This window comes from Triticum dicoccoides, chromosome 2A (genome assembly GCF_002162155.2).
Source record: "Triticum dicoccoides isolate Atlit2015 ecotype Zavitan chromosome 2A, WEW_v2.0, whole genome shotgun sequence".
Lineage (NCBI taxonomy): Eukaryota > Viridiplantae > Streptophyta > Magnoliopsida > Poales > Poaceae > Triticum > Triticum dicoccoides.
The window spans coordinates 355,982,792-356,000,116 of record NC_041382.1 but is presented as its reverse complement, the minus strand read 5'-3'; positions in this window follow the sequence as shown (position 1 = coordinate 356,000,116).

Here is a 17,325-nt window from a genome sequence, read left to right as displayed (position 1 = left end):
CAAAGACAAATGGTATATCTTTTTGTAATAAATTAGTCAGAGGCCGAGAGATTTTTGAGAAGTCCTTGATGAACCTCCTATAAAAACCGGCATGACCAAGGAAACTTCTTATACCTTTGATGTCCTTGGGACATGGCCTCTTTTCAATAGCATCAACCTTGGCTTTATCAACTTCAATACCTCTTTCAGAAACTTTATGCCCCAGGACAATACCTTCATTAACCATAAAGTGTCACTTTTCCCAATTCAAGACGGGATTAGTTTCTTCACATCTCTGCAAAACTCGATCAAGGTTTCTCAAGCAATCATCAAAAGAAGATCCATAGACAGAAAAGTCGTCCATGAAAACCTCACAAATCTTTTCACAAAAGTCAGAGAATATAGCCATCATGCATCTTTGAAAGGTAGCAGGTGCATTACATAAACCAAAAGACATACGTCTATAAGCAAAAGTACCAAAAGGGCATGTAAAATTAGTCTTTGATTGATCTTTGGCTGACACAGGTATTTGAGAGAAACCAGAATAACCATCTAGAAAGCAAAAATGTGTATGTTTGGATAAACTTTCTAGCATTTGATAGATAAAAGGTAAGGGGTAATGATCTTTTTTAGTAGCCTTATTTAACTTGCGGAAATCAATTACCATCCTATAACCAGTGATAATTCTTTGAGGGATCAATTCATCTTTATCATTAGGAATAACAGTAATACCTCCCTTCTTAGGGATACAATGGACATTACTTACCCACTTACTATCAGCAACGGGATAAATTATACCTGCCTCAAGGAGCTCTAATATCTCCTTTCTTACCACTTCTTTCATTTTAGGATTCAGACGATGTTGATGATGACGAACTGGTTTAGCATCTTCTTCCAAATTAATTTTATGTTGACATAGAGTGGGACTAATGCCCTTAAGATCATCAAGAGTATACCCAATAGCAGCAAGGTGCTTCTTCAGAGTTTTTAATAATCTCTCTTCTTCATGTTCTAAAAGGTTATCACTAATAATAACATGTTATATCTTTTTCTCATTAAGATAAGCTATTTAAGAGTATCAGGTAACAGTTTAAGCTCAAACATGGGATCACCCTTGGGTGGAGGAGGATCCCCTAGGATTTCAACAGGTAAATTGTTTTTCAGCATAGGTTCCTGTTTAAAGAATACTTCATCTAATTCCCTTCTTTCATTCATGAACATATCATTTTCATGGTCTAGCAAATATTGTTCTAAAGGATCACTAGGAGGTACGACAATAGAAGCAAGACCAATAATTTCATCCTTACTAGGTAATTCTTCTTCACGGTGTTGTCTACTAAATTTAGAAAAAATAAATTCATGAGTCATATCATCTAAACCGACAGTAACAACATCCCTTTTGCAATCTATGGTAGCATTAACAGTATTTAAGAAGGGTCTACCAAATATAATGGGACAAAAGCTATCTTGTGGGGAACCAAGAACAAGAAAATCAGCAGGATATTTAGTTTTCCCACACAAGACTTCAACATCTCTAACAATTCCCATTGGTGAAATATTATCTCTATTGGCAAGTTTAATTGTGACATCAATATCTTCCATCTCAGCAGGTGCAATATCATGCATAACTTCTTGGTATAAAGAATAAGGTATTGCACTAGCACTAGCACCCATATCACCTAAGCCATGATAACAATGATCTCCTATTTTAACAAAAATAACAGGCATACCTACCACATGTCTAGGTTTATCTGTATCACGGGGTTTAGCAATTCTAGCAGTTTCATTACAGAAATAAATAACATGCCCATCTATATTATCAGACAAGAGATCTTTAATAATAGCAATATTAGGTTCAACTTTAACTTTCTCAGGAGGTGTATATGTTTTAATATTGCTTTTACGAACCACAGTTGAAGCTTTAGCATGATCCTTTATCCTAACAGGGAAAGGCGGTTTCTCAACATAAGAAGTAGGAACAATAGGATCATTATAAGTAATAGTCTTTTCTTCAACTTTAATAGGTGCAGCTACTTTTACTTCTATGGGTGGATGATATTTAAACCACTTCTCCTTGGGGATATCAACATAGGTAGCAAAAGATTCACAGAAAGAAGCTACTATCTTAGAGTCAAGTCCATATTTAGTGCTAAATTTACGAAAAATATCGGTGTCCATAAAAGATTTAACACAATCAAAACTAGGTGTCATACCTGACTCCTTACCATTGTTGAGGTCCCAATATTCAGAGTTGTGTTTAATTCTTTCCAATAAATCCCATTTGAATTCAATAGTCTTCATCATAAAAGAGCCAGCACAAGAAGTATCAAGCATGGTGCGATTGTTACCAGAAATCCAAGCATAAATTTTTTGAATAATCATTTCTCTTGAGAGCTCATGATTGGGGCATGAATATAACATTGATTTAAGCCTCCCCCAAGGTTGAGCGATGCTTTCTCCTTTGTGAGGCCAAAAATTATATATATAATCGCGATCATGATGAACAAGATGCATAGGATAAAACTTTTGATGAAATTCCAATTTCAATCGTTTGTAGTTCCAAGACTCCATATCATCACATAGCCTATACCATGTCGATGCATCTCCACTCAAAGACAAAGGGAAGACCTTCTTCTTAACAACATCTCTGGGTACACCTGCAAGCTTAAATAATCCGCAAACTTCATCCACATATATTAGATGCTCATCACGATGTTTTGTTCCATCTCCTAAAAAGGATTAGCTAGCAGTTTTTCTACCATACCCAAAGGAATTTCAAAGCAAGCATTTTCATTTTCAGTAGGTTCAGTAGGTTGAGGAGCAACTCTTTGCTCTACTGGTCGGGGTGAAGATACCCCGAACAAGCCCCTCGGAGGATTACTTTCCATAGTAACAAGTGATAGTTCCACCTACCAAAGGCGCTTCACTCCTCGGCAACGGCGCCAGAAAAGAGTCTTGATGACCCGCAAGTATAGGGGATCTATCGTAGTCCTTTCGATAAGTAAGAGTGTCGAACCCAACGAGCAGCAGAAGGAAATGATAAGCGGTTTCCAGCAAGGTATTCTCTGCAAGTACTGAAATAAGTGGTAACAGATAGTTTTGTGATAAGATAATTTGTAACGAGCAACAAGTAACAAAAGTAAATAAAGTGCAGTAAAGTGGCCCAATCCTTTTGTAGCAAAGGACAAGCCTGGACAAACTCTTATATGATGTAAAGCGCTCCCGGGGACACATGGGAATATCGTCAAGCTAGTTTTCATCATGTTCATATGATTCGCGTTCGTTACTTTGATAATTTGGTATGTGGGTGGACCGGTGCTTGGGTGCTGCCCTTACTTGGACAAGCATCCCACTTATGATTAACCTCTATTGCAAGCATCCGCAAATACAACAAAAAGTATTAAGGTAAACCTAACCATAGCATGAAACATATGGATCCAAATCAGCCCCTTACGAAGCAATGCATAAACTAGGGTTTAAGCTTCTGTCACTCTAGCAACCCATCATCTACTTATTACTTCCCAATGCCTTCCTCTAGGCCCAAGTAATGGTGAAGTGTCAAATAGTCGACGTTCACATAACACCACTAGAGGAGAGACAACATACATCTCATCAAAATATCGAATGAATACCAAATTCACATGACTACTAATAGCAAGACTTCTCCCATGTCCTCGGGAAAAAAAGTAACTACTCACAAAGCATAAACATGTTCATAATCAAAGGGGTATTAATATGCATATAGGATCTGAACATATGATCTTCCACTAATTAAACCAACTAGCATCAACTACAAGGAGTAATTAACACTACTAGCAACCTACTAGCACCAATCCCAGACTTGGAGACAAGAATTGGATACAAGAGATGAACTAGGGTTTTGAGATGAGATGGTGCTGGTGAAGATGTTGATGGAGATTGCCCTCTCCGATGAGAGGAGCGTTGGTGATGACGATGTCGATGATTTCCCCCTCCGGGAGGGAAGTTTTCCTAGATTGGTTCCACCTCGTGGCAGCGGAGTTTCGTCCGAGAAGATGGCTTATGATTATTTTCCCATCGAAAGAGTCCATATAGCAGAAGATGGTCACCGGAGGGCCACCAGGGGGCCCATGAGAAAGGGGGCGTGCCCAGGGGGTAGGGCGCGCCCCCACCCTTGTGGGCAGGGTGTGGCCCCCCTGGTGAAGTTCTTGCGCTCAATGTTTTTTATATATTTGGAAAACATCATCCGTGAAGTTTCGGGACTTTTGGTGCTGTGTAGAATAGGTCTCTAATATTTGCTCCTTTTCCAGCCAGAATCCCAACTGCCGGCATTCTCCCTCTTTATGTAAACCTTGTAAAATAAGAGAGAATAGGCATAAGTATTGTGACATAATGTGTAATAACAGCCCATAATGCAATAAATATTGATATAAAAGCATGATGCAAAATGGACGTATCACCGCGCTCGTGTGTCCCGCAACACTGTGATGACGAAGTATACCGGGTGCTCGATGAGGGTTGGCGTGCTAACGAGATTTGCATCTTCTGGAGCTGGGGTGTCTCCTGAGGGGGCAGAGCCCCCGACGCTTGGTCGCTTGCCGAAGTCTTCGCGGGTTTGGGGGTGTCGTCTTGCCGAGCCTGATCCTCTGCCACTGCTGTTGCGGCCCTTGTGGCGCCCTTCTGGTCTTGCGTCGTCTTTGCTGGAGGCGTGGCACGGCACGATGCGCCCTTGGCTTGGTGTTCTTCTCGAACCGCCACCAGGGCCGCACTGGCTGAGTATGGGGTGGCAGCAAGATAGAACACTAGGGGCTCGCGAGGTCGTGGCACCACCATCCTGGAGGGCTGGTCAGGTATCTCTTGAGGTCCTGGAAAGCTTGGTCGGTGAGGGAGTCCTGGATTAGGGGGTGTCCGGATGGCCGGACTATACCTTCAGCCGGACTCCTGGACTATGAAGATACAAGATTGAAGACTTCGTCTCGTGTCCGGAAGGGACTTTCCTTGGCGTGGAAGGCAAGCTTGGCGATGCGGATATTCAAGATCTCCTACCATTGTAACCGACTTTGTGTAACCCTAACCCTCTCCGGTGTCTATATAAACCGGAGGGTTTTAGTCCGTAGGACAACATATAGAACAACAATCATACCATAGGCTAGCTTCTAGGGTTTAGCCTCTCCGATCTCGTGGTAGATCTACTCTTGTACTACCCATATCATCAATATTAATCAAGCAGGACGTAGGGTTTTACCTCCATCAAGAGGGCCCGAACCTGGGTAAAACTTCGTGTCCCTTGCCTCCTGTTACCATCCGGCCTAGATGCACAGTTCAGGACCCCCTACCCGAGATCCGCCGGTTTTGACACCGACAGTCGGCCTCTAGGGTCCACTCGAACGGGCCCTTCTTTTTCATCAGCTTGAAGAAGGGTAGGGCGTGCTCTCCCAGCTTGGAGATGAAGCGCCCCAATGCAGTCACCCGACCAGCCAACTTCTGCATTTCCTTGAGGGTTTGTGGTGGACTCATGTCTTGAATGGCCTTCACCTTCTCTGGGTTGGCCTCGACCCCCCTGTGGGACACCAGGAAACCCAACAGCTTGCCGGAAGGGACGCCAAACACGCATTTCTCTGGATTGAGCCACAAGTCCACCCGGCGAAGGCTTTCAAAGGTCTCCTCTAGGTCTTGGATCAAGATCCCTGCCTCCTGAGACTTCACCATGATGTCATCGACGTAGGCTTCAGTGTTTCTCCTGAGCTGCCGCCCTAAGGCGATGTGCATCAGTCGCTGGAAGGTTGCGCCCGCGTTGTGCAGCCCGAACGGCATGCAGGTGTAGCAGTACACCCCACACGGGGTCAGGAAGGCCGTCTTCTCCACATCTTCTACCACCATCTTGATCTGGTGATACCCTGAGAACGCATCCAGGAAGCATAGCAAGTCGCACTCGGCGGTGGAGTTGACGATCTGCTCGATGCATGGAAGCGAGAACAGATCTTGGGGGCAGGCCTCGTTGAGGTTGGTGATGTCTACGCACATCCGCTCCTTCCCGCCTTTCTTGGGGACGACGACGTGGTTCGCCAGCCACTCGGGGTACCGAACCTCGCGTATGACACCCGCAGGCTCCAACTTGCGAGTTTCTTGGACGATGAAAGCTTGCTTCTCTGCGGACTGCCGCCTTGCCTTCTGCTTCTGATGCGGAGCATCCTATGGACATCACCATGTCAAGAGTTCATTCGGCAAGTGACACGTGCGACATCTACTTCACATACATAAAGGTGAATCCTCTCCTTTACATGTGCTCACTTGACCCCTTTGAGGATGGTATACTACTTGACCCTCCATCGTGCATGCATAGGTATTGTCGGAGCTTCACGAATGTCGAGGAGGAGTGCAAGCGCCAAGGAACAACTACACCATCCGCGAGGGAAGCATGCAAGAGAAGGAAGAAGAAGCCTGTACAAGTTTCTGGAAAGCCCGGAACTTCCGGCCCATGGAACCTCCGGCCGTCCCGGAACTTCCGGCCCCGACGCATCAATGCCGTCCGAGAGTGTGCCAAATCTCTGGATAGCCCGGACCTTGGCCGGACCTTCGCCCGGAACCTCCGGCGCCCGGACCTTCCGGCCGTCCCCAGAACTTCCGGCCCTGCCTGCATGCAGACACTCGGGCCGAAGCCCATGTACCCTTTCGCCCCTCACTTACCCCTTCGTGGACCTAGACTATATATACTCCTCCACCTCCTCCTTTCTAGGGTTAGCGTCGATTTAGCTCATTTGAGAGATAGAGCTACGCTCATCCATATCGGATCTCCTCCGTGCGAGATACTGCGGCCTCTTCGGAGAAGATCCCTTTGGATTCAAGCCCCCTTTCTAAGGGAAGACCCCCCCATGGATTCAAGACCTCCTCACGGAGAAGACCGACTACCCTTGTATCGTCCTTAGTTGTCCGTGGATTGTGTATCTTCTCTTATGTACTCGTGGATCTAGCGCATGTGTGATCATTCTTGTTGGTTTGAGTGTTCTCTTGTGTTCCCCTCGTGATTTTCCCCTTGTTTCCCTCCTCATGTTCTTCGTGCTCATCGCGGGATTCGCTCTTTTCATGAAAGATCGGGCTATAGGGTTCCTACCCTACATCATCTTGGTATCATGAGCCACGTTGATCACGATTTCGGAGCCTCCCCTCTTTGTTTTCTAGCCTAATTTTGTTGATTTCGTCCTAAATTCGAAAATCCCCACCAAAAATAGCCCCAATTTTTTTGTGATTTGTTGGTTTGGATGATGTTTTGTTGATTTTGATCCATGGATTCGTTGTGTCTCAAGTGGATCTAGCATTCCCCATCTTTTCCCCCATTTCTATCCATGAAATCTTCCCAATTTTGAACCTGAAAATCGAGTTTTTCCGCCCCCATTCTTAGATCTGGAATTTAGGGTTCGTACTGGAAGAAATTCCATGACCCCCAGAACATCCGGACTCCCCCGGAACTTTTGTTCCCCGGAACTTTCGTCCCCCGGAACTTCCGTCCCCCGGAACTTCCGTCCCAGCCCCGGAACTTCTGGGCTAAGCAGAAAGTTTACCCCAAAAATCCCCAGACTCCCCGCAGTTTTTCCGCGACTCCCGGAACTTCCGGCCACCCCCTAGAACTTCCGGCCCTAGGCCAGGAACTTCCGGCCTAACCAGAAACTTTCCCCGAAATTTCAGCATCAACCTCTTTCACCATTTTGGTCACAACTTTTCGCTCCGAACTCCGATTTGAGTGTTCTTTGGCTCGTTTTGGAGCGATCGACGTGCCCGAGGACCTCACCATGGTTTCACCACCTTTTGACCCCATCAATATTTTGGAATTTTGGCATCTTTGCCTAGGCCTTCCACCATATCATCCGCTGCACCATCACTGACTTCCGCAACATAACCAATTTTGTTCCCCATCGCATATGTGGTTGCTTGAGTAGTGATTCAAGTCTCCTAAGGTGTTTCAGCTACTTAGGGACGGTTGCTTCCTCATCAACCACCACCACCACTTCCGCATAGGCTTACCCACCACACACTTCCGCCACCCCAACCTAACCCAATTTTGTTTGTGTTGTGAGTTGTGTCTCCTAAGGTGTTTCGGCTACTTAGGGACCGTGCTTCCAACTCCGACTCACATAACCCAATAACCCTCCACTTCTGCATTGCCTGCTCGCATAACCCATCATTGCATTGCCGCAATCCCATCGAGCTTCCGCAACACCACCACCGCATCCCGCTACCACCATTTGACATTTGAGAATTTGAGTTCGCGGTTTTTCTGTTTCCTAAGGTGTTTCGGCTACTTAGGGACGAGTCTCCATCATCTTGGTATCTCCATCAAGATCACCGCCACTCATCATCGCCAAGGACGTTAACTTCCATATCATCTTGGTATCATGGTATCCCTCCATTGTATATTCCCTCGCAATTGCATTGTTAACCCCTAGCCCATTTTGCGTCACTTGCCTATCGAGACTAGACTTTGAGTATTGTCGGCAATGTTACTTGTGCACATTAGTGGTCTACACCTTCCATTGCATACATACCATGCCATATCATATTGGTATCATATCATATTCCATTGCATATACGCAATAGCTATCTTGGTTTGTGCATTGTGCAAAAGTGTCCATACATATCAAAAAAAGCTTTTAAGCAAAGAAAAAGAGAGAGCAAGAAGCTTGTAAACAAGTGCCATAGAATCATTCCACATTGCATAAGATTGTCATATCCGATCATCTTGGATCATACCACCGGAACATCATATACATAGCATACTTGGGATAGAAGTCGTTGCATTTTTGTCTCTTATAGGTTGTGCACAAGTGTCGTATCCGCCTATTGAGCAATCATGCTAGCGTCTCTCTAGAGTTGTGCAACAAGAGCATTTTCCGTGGATTCCACATTTTGAGCTCATCCTTGGTTGCACGACCCCATTTATCTATCTGTGTGTGTGTTTCCGTGTGCCACATATTTCTATTGGTCTACTTGTTACACTTGCGAATTTGTGAATCTCTTTCAACATTATTGACTCTTGCCAACATTTTGCACCAAATTTTTGTGCCACTATCCTCACCGAGCTCCACCATAAGCCTTATTTGTGTAGGTGTGAGAAACCAACAAGAATTGGTACCAATTGTGCTATTTCCTTGTCCACATTGGAGCAACTTCGGTCAAGGTACATTTGGTATTCGTTCTTCTCTTTCTACCACTCACATTTTTCTCTTGGAGTGATGGATAGGCAAGGCATTTCATCTTCGGTCTACAACAACAAGGACGAGTTCGATGCCACGAACAACTCCAACGACGCCAAGATGCAAGCTCAAATGGAGGAGATCAAAGCCCTCATCAAGTTCTACAAGCGGTCTTCCTCATCTTCGAGAAGACGCTCCAGAGCACATGCCATCAAGATACCATCTCCGGCAAGATCACATCGGCATCGACACCACCACCAACAAGGACATGAAGGTCAAGGGCTCAACACCAACAACCTCTCAACGACTTCACCGTCTCCGTTGGCATCTTCGCCTATGGACATACGACATCTTTGCCCACAAGCACCTCAAGAGAAGCTCCCCAAGCTCAAGTCCGTGACTTCCATGAGCTACTACGACCTCGACATCGACCATGTGATTCCTTTCTATGGGACTGAAGAACCCGAGGAGTATCTCGAGTGGGAACGTTTGATGGACGACTACCTCAAGCTACATCAAGTACCTCTCGAATATCAAGTGAAGTGCGCCACAAGAAACTTCCATGACTACGCCTCGACATGGTGTCTTCACACACCTTCAAAACGCTACGACATGAGTTGGCCCAAGACAAAGAGAGCTTTGCGGTGAGAGTTCGTGCCTCCAACCTACATTGAACAATTTCAACGCCAATTGGAGAACACCATCCAAGGATCCAAGTCCATCGATGAGTACTTCAAGGAGATGAAGATTTCCTTGCGATGAGCCGACGTGGACGACCCCATTTTGATGAAGTTCCACTTCATGATGGGATTGCACAATGACATCTCCAAGACGATCTTCCTCGAGAACTACAAGTCCCTCGACGACAACTACATTGGTGCTCTCAAGGCGGAACAAGAACTCATGAAAGCCAAAGCCTCTCCATCCCAAGCTCACTTCGCGATGACCAAGCTCCATGAGAACGAGCATGAGGCTAGTACCACTACGATGTCCAAGCCCGACGAGCTCCAAGATGATGCTCCCAAGTTCGACTTCACCGCCATCCCTCTTTGTGGCATTGATGATCACGAGTCTACTTTGACTCTTTTTCAAGACGGCGTGGCGACGACTACGACTATGTAGCCAATCAAGGAACATGCTTTGGAGGCGAGCGACATGGTGACGAGCAAGATGATGCTTCCATCTTAGGAGGCGAGAGTGATGATGTGCCATCTTCGTCCTTCATCCACGGCGACAACAACGAGATGGCTGAGCATGCGATTTTCCCTTCGACCACGGCGACATGTGATGACTTGAGTGACTTTAGCGACCATATTGAGAGTGAGAGTGACTTCACCACTAGCCCCATATATGATGAGTTGCCCCAATTCCCATGTGAGGAGATCCACAACCCCCACCACTTGAGCGAGATGAGTGACTCCACCATACATGAGATTGAGTGCACCTATTTTGAGGGAGTGAGTGAACCACCACATAGAGAGAGTGAGATAGTTGATAGGTCATGTGAGGCCACTTTCAACACTAACGACTTGACCTCTACCTCTATTGTGTCTTCTCATTTGGTGCTAGGTCCCATATATGATGACGAGCCGATTAGCAACGACTACGTCCTACCTTTGGACAAGACGATGGCCATGGTGGAATTTGATGCACCCCCCCACATGGTTCCATCAAGATGAAGATGACCACCATTTGGTCTTTCCAACCTCACCTACACCACTTGAGTGGAATGAAAACGGTAACATAGGTGACGGTAATGCTCTAGTCCCACTAGTGGACATTCTTGACATTGATTGCTTGCATGATGTTGATCCACCTATTTCCATGCTTCATGCTAGTGCGACTTCCTCATGTGATGATTTATTCCCCATTTATGATGAGTATGATGGTTGCCATGTGGAGTCTATTAGTTATGATGCCATGTTACATAGGATTTCTTGTGATAATTCTCTCGGTCACATCATGTTTGCCCATTCGCTTGACTTGTCATATGCTATGCATGAGATCGACCACATGTCATATTTGCAATCTCTTCATAGTGACTATGCATATGCCATTAAAATTAACCCAATATGCAATCATGGAATAGATGGCAAGCCCATGGTTATTGGCATTTGTTTATCTTCTGATGATATTGATATGCTCCCTTTGCATCATTTATCTCATATGCCATAACCGCCTAGCTTCGGATATGCATTGTTTTGGATGTTGTCCATTTTCTCCATATGATGTTTCCAATATTGCTTATGAGGAGACCCCCATAGTTTCCTCATATATTTTAGGAGACTTTGATTCATCCCATCCATTTCATGATCCCAATACTTGTGTGCACCATATGCTCCCCATGAATCATAATGATATTGTTGTGCCATATACTACTATGCTCAATTTGTGTCCCCATCGTGTTATACACAATAACTATTCTTTCATGATGGATGACATGTTCTTATACCATGCATCAAATTTCTTTGACCGATGCTTATCTTGTGCTAACTCACACGTGAACATACACATCATGAGGGATGATGTGTACATTTACCACGCGCACAATTTCTTTGGTTTGTGTCTCTTTTGTGTAGGTACCCATGAATACTTGTTAACATCGCAATCCCACGAGTTGACAAAATGAGCTCTAGAGAGCAATGATGACTTGGGATCCCATGGATTGTCTTTCCCACCCCTCTCTTCATGCAAAGTCTTCACACATTTCTTCTACATGACCCTCACTTGGCTATGGGTTATTGTCCATTACATATTATATGCCCATCTTGCCATGTTCACTTTGAATGATATGCTCATTCCTATGCCTTTGCCATGCATTTGTGACCCATGCTTTGCATTACACACGATGATTGATTCTACTACTTGTATGTGTATTTACAAGCTTGGTGGAGATATCACTTGTTATTGCCATATTTTCTTTGTGCCCCATGCCTATGATGATACTATGATCTTGCTTTGTGTTCGTGCTTGCGATATGTCATGTGCATTGTCTATGCCTATTATTTGCTCACATGACATGATTGCCATGCTTTCCTCTAGTATGTTGCATCTTCGCACTACTAGCTTGCACGACTTGATTACTATGCTTGCTTATGTTGCATCACCAATGATTCATACTTGCTCCCTTCATGCGGTTGATGACAACCATCTACATGCTTTGCACATGATTTTTATTGCTTGTTGTCATATATCTCCATATGTTGCCTCTCTCATGCTAGATGATTTTCGATGTATTGAGTGCAACAATGATTTTAGTCTTGCTGATGAGATTGCCCCCAAAGCATTCTCACATATGATTGGAGATTTTGACAAATTCCTTATGAAGCATGCTTGTCTTACCTCTTTGCATCGTATACCTAGTGCCATGAATATTGCCATTGTTGCATCATATTATTCACCCACTTGTGCTTCTAATGGTTATGTGCAAGAGAATAGAACCATCATGATGGATGATGTGTTTATCTACCATGCGCATATGTTCTTTCTTTTGTTGTGTGCATGTGTAGGATACTCGGACTTCATGTCAACTTCCACGTCACGTGAGTTGACAATCCGAGCTCTTGAGAGCGAACCACCTTCTACCACGACGATTCTACATCGCACTTGATTGTACTTCGGCATTGTGAAGGACGCACAAGGACATGCTTTTAAGGTGATATCCTTCTCTTTTGTGAACCCCCAAACCATGAGCATGGATATTATGGATCATACTACTTGTGTTGCTTTCCCCATGAGACTTATAATTCATCTTGGACCACTTGATTGCACACTTGTTAGAGATCTGGCTTTGACTTGTCATTTTCACCATTCCATGCATCATGGTATATATGCCTTGTGTGTTGCATCCATGATTACTTGCTCCTCTCATATGTTTGGTTGCAACAATGTCATCACTTCACATATGCCATGTCCCATTGATTGCTACATGCTTGCCTCGATTGCCTCACACATGATGAACAATTGCTCTTTCCATTGTGTTGAGTGCCACACGATGTTCACTACACCCCATGCACATTATGCTTTGATTGTCTTACACTTGACCCATGTGTTTATACATCTCATTTTCTTTGGTGTTGTGAATGATTCCTATGCCTACCATAGACCTTTCATTGAGCAATTTGTGAATGCTTTCTATGAACTTGAGGTAGATGCTTATTATCTTGTCACACATATTTGCATCACTACCTCACATTTACATGCTTGTCTCCATGATTTCTTTGCTTATGCTCAATTTATGTGCTTACATGCCATGTCACAATCCTTTGTCCAACCATATGCTTTGCATGACGACGACACTTGTTGGGTGAATCACCGCTTGAATGCTTGATTTTGCACTATCACTACCCACATTTGTTTTTCCAAGTGTTTGTTGTCTTTGCTCCTTTTGAAGGAATCCCAAGATGGTGCGACATTGGAGAGTGCCCATTTCGAGCTACAAGATGACGAGAACTTGGTGATCGACCACTCCTACATGGTGACGCCATCTCTTTACCATCGTGATTTGGATCGATCCGAGGTCGGAACTTTCCCAAGGGGGAGGAGATGATGCGGAGCATCCTATGGACATCACCATGTCAAGAGTTCATTTGGCAAGTGACACATGCGACATCTACTTCACATACATAAAGGTGATTCCTCTCCTTTACACGTGTTCACTTGACCCCTTCGAGGATGGTATACTACTTGACCCTCCATCGTGCATGCATAGGTATTGTTGGAGCTTCACGAATGTCGAGGAGGAGTGCAAGCGCCAATGAAAAACTACACCATCCGCGAGGGAAGCATGGAAGAGAAGGAAGAGGAAGCCCGGACAAGTTTCTGGAAAGCCCGGAACTTCCGGCCCCCGGAACCTCCAGCCATCTGGGAACTTCCGGCCCCGACGCATCGAAGCCGTCCGAGAGTGTGCCAACTCTCTGGATAGCCCGGACCTTGGCCGGACCTTCACCCGGAACCTCCGGCGCCCGGACCTTCCGGCCGTCCCCGGAACTTCTGGCCCTGCCTGCGCGCGGACACAAGGGCCGAAGCCCATGTACCCTTTCGCCCCTCACTTACCCCTTCGTGGACCTAGACTATATATGCTCCTCCACCTCCTCCTTTCTAGGGTTAGCGTTGGTTTAGCTCATTTGAGAGATAGAGCTACGCTCATCCATATCGGATCTCCTCCATGCGAGAGACTGTTGCCTCTTCGGAGAAGATCCCTTTGGATTCAAGCCCCCTTTCTAAGGGAAGATCCCCCCGTGGATTCAAGACGTCCTCACGGAGAAGACCGGCTACCCTTGTATCGTCCTTAGTTGCCCGTGGATCGTGTATCTTCTCTTATGTGCTCGTGGATCTAGCGCATGTGTGATCATTCTTGTTGGTCTGAGTGTTCTCTTGTGTTCCCCTCGTAATTTTCCCCTCGTTTCCCTCCTCGTGTTCTTCGTGCTCATCGCGGGATTCGCTCCTTTCATGAAATATCGGGCTAGAGGGTTCCTACCCTACATCAGCTTCACAGGGCGTACATTGGGGCACACCTTCAGGTGGTGCTCTATTACCTCTCTTGGGACCCCTACCAGCTGATTGGGCTCCCAGGTGAACACTCCCTTGTTTGCAAGCAAAAACTTCACTAGCGCCTCCTCCTGAGTAGGCTCGAGGCTGGCGCCTATGGTAAAGGTTGCCCCTGAGGACCCATCCTCCTCGACCAACAATTGCTTGGTTTCTGCCTTGGCCTGAGTGAAGAACCGCTTCTTCTTGGTTGGTACGGCTCCCTTGGTGTCGGTGTCAAAACCAGCGGATCTCGGGTAGGGGGTCCCGAACTGCGCGTCTAGGCGGATGGTAACAGAAGACAAGGGACACGATGTTTTTACCCAGGTTCGGGCCCTCTCGATGGAGGTAAAACCCTACTCCTGCTTGATTAATATTGATGATATATGTAGTACAAGAGTAGATCTACCACGAGATCAAGGAGGCTAAACCCTAGAAGCTAGCCTATGGTATGATTGTTGTATGATGAAGTTGTCCTATGGACTAGAACCCTCTGGTTTATATAGACACCGGATAGGTTAGGGTTACACAGAGTCGGTTACAATGGTAGGAGATCTTGAATATCCGCATCGCCAAGCTTGCCTTCCACGCCAAGGAAAGTCCCATCCAGACACGGGACGAAGTCTTCAATCTTGTATCTTCATAGTCCTGGAGTTCGGATGAAGGTATAGTCCGGCTATCCAAACACCCCCTAATCCAGGACTCCCTCAGTAGCCCCCGGACCAGGCTTCAATGACGATGAATCCGGCGCGCAGATTGTCTTCGGCATTGCAAGGCGGGTTCTTCTCCAAATTCTGTGTTCCTGTAGGAATAATGTCCGATTTTTGTAATGTAGCGCTCCTTGGCTTCCACGCCCAATAATGGCCGTCTTCCACATATCAAACGAATGCGAAAAGCCAGGGCGTTTTTACATCCACACCCCTAGCCGCATAAACGAGCCGCCTATTTAACAGGATGGGGATTCAGATCCAAGCCACACCTTCTCCTCTCCGCAAGTAATCATCAGAGCGCCTCCAGCAAAGGTCCATTCCAACATGGCCAGCCGTCGCAGCTCCTCCCCTCGCCCTTCTAGTCCTAAACCCGGAGACTGGGAGAGTTGCTCCATCCCGCACAGCGAGTTAGTGTCACTTCAGGTAGAGGGATTTCTCCCTCAGGCTTATATGGTCCCGGTCCGAGCCGGACTTGCCACCTATAATGGCGGAAAACAAGCGGAGAGCACCACCAATCCCTCTAAGGGAGAGCGGGTGTGCTTCATCCCTTATCTAGTAAGGGGACTGGGATTTCCAGTTCATCCGTTTCTCCGTGGGCTTCTGGAGTTCTACGGCCTCCAGCTGCACAATCTCACGCCCGCCTCTATATTGCATATCGCGGGCTTCGTCGCCCTTTGCGAGCTATTTTTGGGTGTTGAGGCTCATTTCGCGCTGTGGAAGAGGATATTCTGCCTGGTTCCCCATTCTCAAGAGGGGTCTATATATCAAGTGGGCGGAGCCTAGGTGTGGCGCATCGCCGGGACCGGATACCTATCCGGGACCCCAAAGAAGGCGTTCGAGGACTGGCCTTCGGAATGGTTTTATATAGATGATGTCCCGCTACCGGACCCTATCCGGGTCGGTCTCCCTGAGTTCAGCAATGCTCCATTAAAGAAACTCTTGAGCTGGCATCGCGGAGCTCTCAGAGAGAAAGCGACAGAGACGCCCTTTACCTGATGGGCCGGATAAGACTATTGGCTCATTCCGGACTAACCATGATTGGAGTCATGGCTGCATGCATCATGCGGGGTGTGCAGCCGCTTCAATATAGAGGCCACCCCATGTGGGATTTTAACGAGGAGGATGACGCCACCCGTTACGGTCGTAAGGGGCCAGCCTCAGCTGCCGCTCTAGTAAAGATCTTATCCTCCTTGTACAAGGGAGAAGAGGAGGAATTCTGCCGCATCAACCCGCAGGGCGGATTTACGATGTACAACCCTCCAAGTTGGGTAAGTGGACAATTGTGCTTGCCCGTTCGTTTTACATTCCCATGATTAAGTATATAGTCTAACGACTTCAACACAGGAAATGCGTCAGGAGGTAAAGGATATAAACAGCCGTCCTCCACAGCCCAAGGATCCAAAATGGTCCCTCGATCCGGACTCCGAAGAGGATCCGGACATATCAGTGGAGCTTATTGATGGGGTGTTCCATCAGCTAAGCAAGGACAATACCTTGGTGGCCATTACGGCTGATTACCCAGGGTTAATCCCGGCCTCCCAGGTGATAGAGACCGGAGCCTCATCCCCTTGAGAAGGATTCCATTCTCACGTATTTCAGTTTTTCTTACGACAACCGCATTTTGCAGGGGAGATTTTCGAGGCGGGAGGCCGAACCTGCAGCGGCAAGCCAACGAGGGGCCGCAGGGCCCCGTGGGGTAAAAAGGAATGTGGTCCGGACTGAGATGCCGGTGCAAAGGTATAGCGCACCATCTATTTTCCTGGTGTTATTTCTTCAGGGCATATTAACATTCGTGCTATCTTCAGGACGAAGAAACCTCGCCGGACTATATCCGGAGAGGTTGCCAATCGCGCCTCCACTAGCCAGGCTCCAACGTTTGGCCCGGAAGCGGAGGCGAGCACAAGGCGCGCACCAGACGCTCATCCGACAGAGGATGCGGACAG